Here is a 13,809-nt window from a genome sequence, read left to right on the forward strand (position 1 = left end):
GGGGTGGGCTATTATAAGTTATCAGATGCTTTATTCCTTAGCTTTGATCCAAGTGGGGGAGTCTGCTATCGACGGGTTAATTGCACGGTTATATGTTGTATTGGTTTCAGTTTGAGGTATATTGGTGAATCAGTTATCGCTTACAGAGAATGAGATCGAGGATGACTCGAGTAAAGAAAATTTTGGATAAGGGTTGTGTTATGCTTTATGGTTATGTGAGAAACATTGGATGATTGAGTTGTTATTTGTAAAGGACGTAACGTGAATGAAGTATGGATTCACTCGGTTTCTTAGAAGAGCGGATTACTTCCTTGGGTGTTGTGTGGCTAATGGGGCACATGTTGTTCGGCTTGTTTGGTCAGTTTAATTGAAATCTGAGTAGAGTGGAAGACTCTCAAGAATGGTTCTAATGGATGCAAGATCTAAATGTGGCAATTGAGACTTTTGCGGATTTATACATGGCTAGAATCGGAAGGTTACATTGGATGGTGTCGAGATTCGCAATATTTCTATATCATTATGGATTCTACATTCAGTATCAGGAAGGTAAAATGAACAACTTTAAATTCACAGAAGGTCTCTTCAAAGTGGTATCTCGGTTGTGGTACTTTTGGGGTGATTAAGAAAGCATTCAGCGGCTTATGAGCCTTAGGGCGGTGTGGTTTATGCTAGGGTCTTGTGTGGTGAGTCTTGGTTGAGGATTGTGGTATTATGGCAAGGAGAAGTATCAAGTTGAAGGTAATTCAGAATGAACTAGGATAAATAGGATAGCCTGGTAGTAGGTTGGATCGGCATGGTAATGGATGAGATTGGCTTTTTTGGTCCTTATGAGGTAGTGAGTTTCTACAGTGTTTTTTGGCATTACTCTTGGGTTTTGGTGGCCTGTGTGGGTTGGTTGACTTAGAGAGATTCAGTTCTGATGGTTTGGTTATGTGCAAATAGGTTTCGGAGAGTTCTTGATAGTTTCTACCACAGTTTGAGATATGTATTTTCTACTGTGAGGAGCATGTGATGTATGGTGATTTTCTCCAGATGAAATCAAATGGAAAGTTCTTGGCTAATTGAGTGAGTAGTTGTTTGTGACTCGAAGTGGATTACGAAGTTCTCGTATTTTTCGTATGATGGCATCGTATATGCGGTGTGTTGTGTAGGATTGAGATTTGCATGTGTAAAATCATGGTTCAGTTTTGAAGGGGAGGTCATAAGTCCTTAGGCAACATGGACAGTTTCAGATGACTAAATAACATTACTATTTGGTATGGCTTGATGAGAGTATACATTTCAGAAGGGGGATGTGTTTTGATTTATGGATACTTTATTGGTATTGCGTCACTCTCCTAGTTGATCGACTGCTGGTGTTTAAATTTTGCTTTGTGGCACAGAAGAATTATATAAGTATTCCTCGTGGGATGATCATGTATGAGAGATATGTTAGACATTCAGGCGGTGGAGTTGGGATCAGATATGGTGATTCAAGTGTTCTATGGATTGGAGACTAGGAGCTCTCAGGAGCAAATTGTTACATGGTTGTGGACTGTGAAGTGTGGCCGAAGATATCCAGGTGATAGTATGTGTTATGATTCAGTCATTGTGGAATTTCTGAGGATTATTTATCTATTTGTGGATGACTAGAGTTGATTTGGGGGTCCATTGGTTGACTCCGAACTGCTATTGTTGAGGGAGGTTCCATTCAGTTGTTGTTGAAATTATTCGTGTTCTGAAATGATCTGTGAGTTACCCTTCTATGTTACGAAGAGTTGTGAAACATTGGTTATATGCACACATGGTGCGGTTCTATTTGGGCTTATAGCGGGAATTTGAGTAAGATGAGTATTCGGGTATTGCGTGATTGATTACGTGTTGTTTATGTTCTTTTAAGACGGTGACATTATGTTATTTGTTATCCGTGGTTGTGGTAATGCACTTTGGGTTCTTGATGTCGAATTTCGAATGGTTATGGGTTTTGCTCAGGGTGGCTCGAGGTATATAATACAGACAAGTGTTTGGATGGGATCATACATTGTAGCGGAGTTATGTAGAGGTATAACCATTTATGATAGATTCGTGAGTTTTGGTTCTGTGGTGTGTGATGGGTTCTTAGCAGTGTGTCGTAGTGATACCCGTTGACCTTGCGAAAAGGTTCTCTTGTTTGATGTTATTTTCCATGAGTGAGTACATTTGGGATGTTGCTATTGGGTGCACGAATTGCACAGGTTATGGCTTTGGATTGTATTGATGTATCATGTCACTAGAGTGGTCGTGTTGGATGTGATGAGGTCATCGTACCTAGAATGGGTGATATCGGATCTGATTGCGGTATATTTGGAAGGATGTTGTAGCTGATCGGTTTAGAAATTTGCTATAGTTCCTATCGAAGGAGAGGGAATTCCACAACTTATTAATGTGATGTATGGTTATGAGTTTCTGTGTGTTTTTTTCATCATTGGAATTATATGAAGGTGTTATGACAAGATTTTATCTGATAAGAGGTTTATTACTGGTATTGGGTTGTTTTTATCAGCTATTGTGATTAGAAGTTATCGCTATGAGTGTTTGAGTTATATGGTATATCATGTGATTTCATCTTGAGTTATGGCTATGGCTTGATGCAGCTTGTTCAAACTTATACAGTGTGTAGATGCGAGATTCTGATCTTATATAAAATTTCGGATGAGGAAATTTTCATTCTAAGGCTTATGGGCTAGGTTGAATTAAGAAATTTCAGTCATGTTGTGTTATAAGATCTATATGGGATAGGATGACATGGGATCACCCCCGGGTATATGCATAGTGAGGTTACACGACGATTTGATGGCTTTTGGAACAATTCTGGGCACGTTCGAGGACAAACGTATGATTAAGTGGGGGAGAATGTAACGACTTGACCAATCGTTTTGAGCATTTGCGCTTCGCTCGGTAGTTTCAGGGCATGAGTAGCTCCGTACTATGTATTAGGACTTGTGTGCAAAATTTGGGTTCATTCCGAGCTGATTTGATATATTTCGGCGTGAGTTTTGGAAGTCGAAAGTTTGAAAGTTCATAAAGTTTGATTTGAGGTGCATTTTGTCATTTCGATATTGTTATGTGTGTTTTGAGGCCTCGAGTAGGTCCGTATTATGATATGAAACTTTTTGGTATGTTTAGACGGGGTCCCTAGGGGCTCAGGTGAGTTTCAGATAGGTTTGAGTTGTGTTGCGCTCACTTTTCTTATGTTTCGACGTTGTTTCTTCAAGCATAAATGGTACCACATTGAACAAATGAGCTCTGGTTTCTCTTTTTATTGAAGCATTAGATCTGTATCGTAATTACGGAGCCATAGCAAATAGAATCGTCAAATTTGGACATTGTATGAGGATGTTATGGTCATTTTACTAAGAATTGGGTTGCCAAATTTTTTTCCAGATTAATTACGAAATTACCACTGCTGCGTATTTAAAAATCTGCACTATTTTCAAATATTGAAACCAATATATCTCCTTCAATATAAGGTCAAGTGGAGTAATTCAAGATCCTAACTTGACTAGAATTTCACAAGAAATCCATTGGAGGTATCAAAAGTGAGTTGCGAGATGTTTTTGGCACAAGAAACGAGGCAAAACGGTGTTAAAATGAGGGTTTTGTCCATTTAACATATTTTGAGTTGGGGAGCTCGGAATTGGGCAATTTTTCGAGGCGCTTTTCAGCATATGAATTGGGGTAAATGTTCTCTACTCGGTTCTGGTTATATTTCATGAATCTATTTTCGATTTTAGCTTTTGGTTGATGAATTTTAAAGAAGAAATTGGGGGGTTTTAGCCAAAAGTTTCATAATATGAATATTTGAGTTTTGAACATCGATTTAGATTTAGATTTGAGTGAAACTAGTATGGTTGAACTCGTAATTGAATGAGTTGTCAGATTTTATGAGTTTTGTTGGGTTTCAAGGTGCGGGCCCGAATTGGGCTTTTTGGCCGATTTTGGGCTTTTTGATTAAAGATTCGACCTTTTTCGATTGAGATTGGTTCCTTTAGCATTGTTTGATGTATTTGAGTTGTTTTTTATTAGTTTCAAGCCATTCTTAGGTCGGAACGTGTGTGATGGGATTCTTGGAGCATTGCTTGGCTTGCTCGGTGTCAGAATTGGTTTGTTTAATAAAAGTAACTCTTCTAAACTTAGTACTGATGGTATAAAACCCCGAATTAAGTGCAATGTGATTGATGTTGAGGTAACACACATGCTAGATGACGGGCGTGTGGGCGTGCACCTTGTGAATTGTGACTCTGTTGTTTCCAAGGCGCTAAATAGCAGCCCTAATTTGTTGGTATTTGTGTTTTCACCATGTGATAAAGTAAATGAGCTGTACATCATGCTAGATATCATGTTTAGACTTTATGCTGATATTGTTAGGACCTATATTGGTCATTTCTTGATGTCATCTTATTGATTTCATTGACATTTCGTACTCAGTCATATTTGCATTCATATCATATCTCACTCTCAGTTGTTATTTATTGCTACATCATCTCATTGTTCCAGGTCAGTTTTCATGACATTGTGAGCCCATGGGTGAGACTGGAGAGATTAATGACTGAGTGAGGCCTAGAGCCTGATTTTGAGTGTCAGTTATGGGATCAGGCTGCACGCCGCAGTGGTTATATTGATTTATGCCATGATTGGCCTGTTATAGCGCTTGGACTGAAGGAGACACTCTGGAGTCTGCATACTCCCAGTGAGCGCGATTGATTATATTCCGGGATGGATCTTCTCTTGGTATGGAGATGGATCTTCTCCATGAGGTTGGATTGACTTGTTTCCTTGGTACTGGGTGACTTATAGTCAGTGATGTATATATTCAGGGATGGATCTTCCGTTGGAGAGGTGTGGGTAGAGCAGGCTTGGAATGGCTTACTGGGTTGTTTAATGTTATATTCAAGACTAATAGGATGCCTGAAGAGTGGAGGTGGAGTACAATGGTTCCGTTGTATAAGAACAAAGGTGATATCCATAGCTGTAACAACTATAGGGGTATCAAATTACTGAGTCATACCATGAAAGTCTGGGAGAGAGTGGTTGAAATGAGAGTGCGAAGGACGGTGTCTATTTCTGACAACCAGTTCGGGTTCATGCAAGGGCGATCTACCACAGAAGCTATCCACCTTATTAGGAGGATGGTGGAACAATACAGGGATAAGAAGAAGGATCTTCACATGGTGTTTATCGATCTAGAGAAAGCTTACGACAGGGTACCTAGGAAGGTCTTATGGAGCTGCTTAGAGGCTAGAGGGGTCTCGGTTGCATACATTAGGGTGATTAAAGACATGTATGATAGAGCTAAGACTCGGGTTAGAACAGTAGGAGGCGACTCCGAGCATTTTCCGGTTGATACAGGGTTGAACCAAGGGTCGGCGTTCAGCCCTTTCCTATTTTCCCTGGTGATGGATGCCATAACGCACAATATTCAAGGGGAGGTGCCATGGTGCATGCTATTTGCTGATGACATAGTCCTAATTGACGAGACCCGACGCTGCGTTAATGAGAGGCTAGAGGTTTGGAGACAGGCCCTTGAGTCTAAAGGGTTCAGATTGAGCAGGACGGAGACGGAATACCTCGAGTGCAAATTTGGGAACGAGGGAGTAAAAGTGAGGCTTGTATCTCAAGTCATACCTAAGAGGGGTAGTTTCAAGTACCTTGGTTCAGTTATTCAGGGGACCAGGGAGATCGACGAGGATGTCACACACCGTATAGGGGTCGGGTGGATGAAGTGGAAGTTAGCGACGGGAGTCCTGTGTGACAAGAAAGTGCCACCGTTACTAAAAGGTAAGTTTTATAGAGCAGTAGTTAGACCTGCCATGTTGTATGGTACCGAGTGTTGGCCGGTTAAGAACCTACACATCCAGAAGATGCAAGTAGCAGAGATGAGGATGTTGAGGTGGATGTGTGGGCATACAAGGATGGATAAGATTAGGAATGAAGATATTCGAGAGAGGGTGGGCGTGGCCCCAATAGAGGACAAGATGCGGGAAGCACGTCTCAGATGGTTCGGGCACATTCAGAGGAGGTGCACTGATGCACCTGTGAGGAGGTGTGAGCGATTGGCGGTGGTGGGTACGAGGAGAGGTAGAGGGAGACCTAAGAAGTATTGGGGAGAGCTGATCAAGCAGGACATGACGCGACTTAGGATTACTAAGGACATGACCCTAGACAGGGAATTGTGGAGGTCGAACATTAAGGTTGAAGGTTAGGGGGAAGTTGTGAATATCTATACAGCGCACTAGAGTGAGACTAGCCCGTTAGGAGTTAGGCTTAGGATACTACTGATTAGCTACTGATGCAGGGCTTTATACGCTGGATATTAGTTTACCTTCCATCTCTCTTGTATTTCCTATATTCTCTTATATGGCTGTTATTTTGCTATTTTAATTTCTTTTATGTATGTTATGTATTTTATGTTATTATATTATGAGTCTATCAATAATACTAATATATCGTCACTTGGTGCTTTCTTGAGCTGAGGGTCTCCTGGAAACAACCTCTCTGCCCCTCGGGGTAGGGGTAAGGTCTGCATACATACTACCCTCCCCAGACCTCACTTGTGGGATTATACTGGGATGTTGTTGTTGTTGTTTTTGTGTGATCTTCCCTTGGTATGGAGATGGATCTTTTCCATGAGGTTGGATTGGCCTGTTTCCTTGGTATTGAGTGACTTATAGTCAGTGATATATATATTCCGGGATGGATCTTCCCTGAGTCGAATGGACCATATACAGTACCTAGTGGTTGATTATGATGAGTGGAAGGTATGATACAATGAGGTTGAGTACTCTAAGAGTGTGAGTATATGATTCATCTCTGAGGTACATGGCATTGACATGCATATATGACATACATGCATAGAGAGACATTTTCTTTATTCTGTACGGTATCACATCATTCATGACATTTTACACACATTGATATGTGGTCATAAAGAAGTATCTCACACTTGCTATCTGAAAAGAAAATGAAACATCTTATTTATTGTGAAAAGGGGTTTTGGAAAAGAAAATACAATTGTTTTTAAAATATCTCATATTTCATGATATTTTCGGTAAAAAATTTGAGTTTTCACTGATACTCTTGAAATGCGGAACTATTTTGGGAAAACTATAAAAAAGCTGAATACTTTATCTATGAGTTACTTCCTTATTTATATGTTTTACATTGTTATGATCTGTTAGGATATTGGTGTTGGACCCGACCTATGTTCCAGCACTGCTTTCAACCTGAGGTTAGGTTTGTTACTTTTTGAGTATATGAGGTCGGTTGTACTCATACTGCACTTCCTGCACATTGCGTGCTGATCCCGGATGCCGATGTTGTTGCGTTCGATGGTTGCTGGATTTGAAGGTGTACCTGCGTCCTTGATGTAGCTGCCTCTTGTTCATGGTAGTCTTAGCTTTATAAAACTCTGTTTATGTACTTTTCAAACAGAAGATGTATTTTCTTCATATCAGCTTTGTGAACTTTATTCTTAGAAGTTCATGATTTGTACTACCAGTCATTGGGAAATGTATAACATTTCGTTAACTTCTCTATTAAATTATTTGGTTGACTTTAGTGGAATTGGATAGTTATTAGTTGGCTTACCTAGCGGGTTGAGTTAGGTGCCATCACGACTAGTGGATTTTGGATCGTGACAAGTACATTAATCATATTTAATTAAGTAAGTACTCTAATTAAGGCTGCCACGTAACTTTTCAGGTGGGATTTTGTAAAATCCGGCCAAAATAATTTTTGTGATAATAAAAGTAAAGTAAAATAATTTTTTGTGTGACAAAACAAAGAATAATGACTTTTGTGTAATAAATTCAAAAGTTGGATGACCATCCATAAAATTTACTCAAGAATTATGTATTCGTTAAAATTGTTAATATTCCTAAGAGCGACTTACAATAACCTTATTAAGAAAACTCCTTTTAAACTCTCCTCAATTTCTGGCTTTTAACATAACAAAGTGATGCAATCCCACTAATTAAGAATTTTGCTGCTGATATGAAAAGTGAACTATACTGATTAAGATATGATTCTTATCCTGAATCTTAATTAGTAGATTGTACCTGTTGCCACTATGTTGGAAAATAATAAACTAGTACTAATATAATTATCTCCTACTATTAACTTTTCCTCTTTCTTGTTATAATTTTCAAACTGTAGTAGGAAAGTTGACAGTTTGGAGTCCTTAAAAAGTCTTTTCACCAACTTCTTTATACAAAAGTTGAGCAGTGACAACAAAGATAGGGCAATAATCTAAGGAAAAGAAAGAAATCAAAATTCTAAAATTAGGTACTCATCATTACACGGTCAAGTTTTTCAAAAAAGTAAGTCTATAACACCGACCAATTTTATTAAACAAAGAAAAAAGGATGAACATTTTACTCCACTATTTATTAAATAAAGAAAAAAGATGAACATTTTATTCCACTATTATAGTACTATTTATTTAAATCGGGACAACAAAGAGAAAATGACAATATAGAATTGAATAACTGGGTAAAACAAAAATCGTAAGCAAACTTTATGTTAATTTCGCGGCGTATATCAGTAAATGACAATTACCTTAACCATGATTTAATTTGTGCGTCCCCATTAGCGGGCAGTACAAAAATTTAAAAATAAGAAAGACCTTTATCAATCACTTCAGCTGATCGGGCCCAATCCAAAATACTCGATCTTTCTGTCTTCGTTTGCAATTTAAATACTGTATATGAGAGGAATAAAGAAAAAGTGAATGGTTTTCGGTCAATTTATTGACAAGATTAATTTTGAGTGAAAATCGAAATGGTATTAGCTAGAGTGAAACGACATAATCATCTGTCTAGTCTCCTAGCGTTAGCTGGCGTTGAATGTGAAAAAGAATTGCTTAGTCGTGGGAGCTGAGTGCTTTATAAAAAAACAGTTTAGTAATTAGGAGATTACAGTTCAAACTGTACTATTATGAGTTTGAACTCTAATGAGCTTCTAAATAACTATTGTTGTTCAATGTTCACTTAAATGTTTTACTACTTCCAAATTAATTAAGTAAAGGAAAAGCACTTATGCTTGTTTGGCAGCAAAAGGAAATGGAAGCTTCTTTTAAGGAAATTAATTAAGTGTTTACTTTTCCTTTATTTTTGGCAATATCAATCATCACCAAAGGAGCATCGATGCATATTAATTTCCCATTATATACTTTTGAAGCATTTCGTTTATTAACAAATGTCCTAGTGCAATAAGTCTACCATTAAGAGCTGGGGGCATATATAAAAGATTTTTTTTTTAAACTCTTATGGGACGTTTGGTACGAAAACAAGTTATACATACAGGAATTAGTCATATAATTAATAATACAAGGATTATTTTTATTGGGTTTTTTGGTTTGTTGTATTAAAATTGGATACAAGATATCTTTTAAAATATTTATTTATTTTTATACTAAAAATCAATAGGCGTAATGGCTTTTTGGTCACTTAAACTTGTAAGGCTTTTGAAAGCCGATACGCGAATTTTGGATTTTCCCATTTGAACACTCCAACTTGACAAAATGGGTAATAATAAACTCTTTTTACCGTTGACCATGCCTATGTGGAAGCACTACAGCTGACATGGCTAAACTGTGTGCAAATCCCACTGCCAAGGCGCGTGGATAATATTGTTTTTACTTAAAAAAATTAGAATTAGAATAAAATATAAAAAAAAAAGAAAAATGAAAACGAAAAAAAGACTTTTCCAATTTTTTCATCTTCCCAGGTGTCCACCATGGATTAAGTGATGCTATCAGATGAGTAAGTGATACTACGAACTTCACCGGAGCATGTTAGTTCAGAATCCTATTCACAATATGCCAGGGGATATATTTGACGGAGAAGCCATTAGGTTCGTGGCGGAACTTGATGAGGGAATCAGGGACCTTCTTGTTCAGCTCTTTGAGTATCTCAGAAAGTGGTCGGCTGATTCCTGAAGTTGGGACATCATACTCTGGCGTTTCCCTGTCGGAATCAGACATCATTTTCTCTCTGTCTTTGTCTTTGACTGCCCGATGGGAAGAAGAAGACGAGGGCTTGGCAGAGAAAGAGCGATGGCAAAATTAGACTCTGTTCAAAATAGAAGAAGAGGTTGAACGCAATGAAGAAAAGGCCATGGCTTTTCCGCTTCCTTAGTTCGCTTTGTTGTGTGCCACAGTACTCCCACAATGAAGGGGGCGGTTGGGTAGTATGTTTCAGGCGTTTTTTCTTCTTTTTTCTTTTTGTATTTGTAACTTTTTTTTTCTTTCTGATTTTGTATTTAAAAATGGGACCCACAAATAACACATGGCAAGTAATAAATAGCTTAGCATGATGTGTTGTACATGTCAGCGCAATTGATATACACGCTCTGATGGATATGTTTATTATTACCCATTTTGTCAAGTTGGAGTGTTCAAATAGAAAAATTCAAAGTTCGTGTATCAATTTTCAAAAGCCCTACAAGTTTAATTATGCCCTTCATGCTTGACCTTCATTGGTTTCTAGGAAAAAGACATGTATAATATTGTCCTTTTGGTGCTTTATCCATATATAAGTTAGTTATTCCATGTTATTGGTGGTATAAAATAACGCACAAATTGGTGCAGTAAGTTTTATACAAGGATTAGTTACACGTGATTCAAAATATAAACCAAACATTGGATAAAGTTATACTATTAAATTATATACCATACTTATTTTTCATATAAATATACCAAACGACCCTTAAAGATAACATGTTCCTGCTTTGGCTATACATATACATTAGTATCGTTGGGGAGAGAACTCTTTTATTTAAATACATCATGAATATACCCAGTTACCTTTGGCAATCATATCTTTATGGGATTTTTACATAGCTATACTATAATAGAAACTTATTTACTACCTTTATTTAGGTTCCTTATTAATTACTTTATATACCTCTATTTACTAGTTTTATACAAAACCATAAAAAAGAGGAAATGCAACATACCCATAAATATAACGTATCAGTTACACATAATCCCCCTACATTTAAGATTCTCTTCCTTTTCCAAAAGGATTATAAAAACATCTTCCAATTTTGTACTTACTAACTGTAAGAATTTCCCTTACCCATTGATGCCCAGAATCTTTCTAACCCAGAAATCTCGCTTACTCACTCCTCTTCCAAAGCTTTTGATATCCGATTTATCTCTTTCAATCATCCACTGTCATCCCCCCGAAATTGCAGATTCTTTCTTCTTCCAAAGCATTTGATATCCGATTTCTCTCTTTCAATCATCCAAAATCTCAATACAGAAGAAATTCGAAATTTTGCTCTACAATCAAGTTGTGGGTAAGTTGTGGATACAATACTAATACAATTATTATACTATTATATTAAAGTTTTAGTATAGAGTTGTGATTGAAACTTGAGGAAAATAAAGATCATAATTGTATCACAATTTTTCAGAAATGTATCGCGATTGTATTATAATTGTATATGTATCATAATTGTTGCAGAAATTGTATTATAAATATATAATAATTGTATATTCATTGTATATTATTATGAGCAATTGTGAATTTGGGATGAATTTCACAATTTGTATCACAAATATGATAATTGTATATTAATTTATTCGTATTCTATCATGTATTATTTTGGGTATTAATGTACCAGATACAAGTTAGATACAATTGTGATACACGTATGATACATTTATGTTTTAGGCATTGATGTATCTGATACAATTCAACTACAATTATGATACAGTTATTAAATAATTTCGGAATATTTTTTAATAATATAAAGCTATAGGCAATGGTGAAGAGAGAAGATGGAGATTCTGGACGTACATTAAGAGATTTTGATTTTTAAAAAAAAGGAGAGAGAAGAGGAGAAGAGAAAAAAAAGGAAAGGATGTGATTGATCTCTTAATTAAAGGCACTAATAATGGGGTGGGAGCCTTTTAAGAAGCAATGTATACAAGTTGCAAGAAAAACCTAGATACTTATTAAAAACTGCAAAATATAGAAAACATAGGTAAATAAGTTTCTAATATAGTATTAACTAAGTAAAAATCAGGGGTTTTGCATCTATACCCGCTTTTTGGGTCACGTTTTAACTTGTGCCCGCTTTGCAAAAAAAAATTGCAAGCGTACCCACTTTTTCGCGTAACTTCAGCATACGGGGCTGAAGTAGCAAAGGCAATCATGCAAAACTTCAGCATTCTAGTAGATGAGCCTGAAGTAGCAAGTGTGTTGAACCAAGTGTGCTGAAGTTTTTGTTTGTAATTGTTGAACTTAAGCATAGTAGCTGAGGTTATGTTCTCTATTTGCTGAAGTTTTTGTTTGTAATTGCTGAACTTAAGCATAATAGCTGAAATTTTGTTCTCTATTTGCTGAAGTTTTTGTTTGTAATTGCACTAAATAAGTTGAAGTTTTTTTGTCCTGGATTCATTAGTTTTGTCATTAAACTTTTTCACAAACTTCAGCAGAAGATGCTAAAGTTATTTAGTTCATTTATAAAAACTTCAACACTAAATAGACTGAAGTTTTTTTGTCTTAGATAAGCTTTTTCAAAAACTTCAGCAGAAGATGCTAAAGTTATTTAGTTCATTTGTAAAAACTTCAGCACTAAAAGCTGAAGTTTTTTTGTCCTGTAATGTGTATGATCTCATTCAGATAACTGTTAATGAGCATGTCCTTTACCATTTTTCTCGGTACCTCTAAGTCAGTAACATTTGCATTCTTTTGGCATGGATAAGTAGAGCCCTTCTTTTAGGCATTCTGTAGCTCTTAGACAACATGATCATCGTTGTCTGAAAACAGATAAGGTGAAAGGAAGAAGGGAAAATGAAGTTAAAAGAGCATACAACAAGCTTATTCCCCCTTAATACTTTTAATTTGATAACTAAAAGACATTCTTAAAAGACACTGTGAAAAAAGACAGAAATAATCATCGCTAAGGATCAATATTGTATCAGTAAAAGTGACAATTTGTGGAGGCATACATACACATTACAATACAAAATCTCTCATGGGAGTGTCCAGGTAGCAGAAGAAAGAAGAAGAAAAAGAAGAAGAAGAAGAAAACGAAGGAGGAGGAGAAGGGGCTGAAATTATTTAAAAAGTGAGTACAATTTAAAATTTTTAAAAAAATGAGTATAGGTTAAATGAGGGCGATCAAATAGGGCGCCTCGTGCAATTTTTACGTAAAAATCCCTTATCTTTACAGTCAAATTAGCCCAATTCAAACTCCCGAAAAACTGTTGGGCGAATCCACTAGTTAACTCATACTTTTATATCATTCTTACCCTCAGAAGGGGCATTTGCATCTATACACACTTTTTTGGATCACGTTTTAATTTGTGTCCGCTTTGCAAAAAAAATTATCAGCTTACCCACTTTTTCGCGTAACTTCAGCATACGAGACTGAAGTAGCAAAGACAATCACGTAAAACTTCAACATTGTAGTAGACGGGACTGAAGTAGCAAGTGTGCTGAAGTTTTTGTTTGTAATTGCTGAACTTAAGCATAGTAGCTGAAGTTTTGTTCTCTATTTGCTAAAGTTTTTGTTTGTAATTGCTGAAGTTTTTGTTTTTGTAACTGGCGTACTTCAGCTCTAGAGCTAAAGTTTTTGTTTTGTAACTAGCGAGCTTCAGTTCTAGAGCTGAAGTTTTTGTTTTTGTAACCGGCGAACTTCAGCTCTAGAGCTGAGGTTTTTATTTTGTAACCGGCGAATTTCAGCTCTAGAGTTGAGGTTTTGTTTTTGTAACTGGCGAACTTCAGCTCTAGAGCTGAAGTTTTTGTTTTTGTAACTGGCGAAATTTTTGTTTTTGTA

This window comes from Nicotiana sylvestris, chromosome 2 (genome assembly GCF_000393655.2).
Source record: "Nicotiana sylvestris chromosome 2, ASM39365v2, whole genome shotgun sequence".
Classification (NCBI taxonomy): Eukaryota; Viridiplantae; Streptophyta; class Magnoliopsida; order Solanales; family Solanaceae; genus Nicotiana; species Nicotiana sylvestris.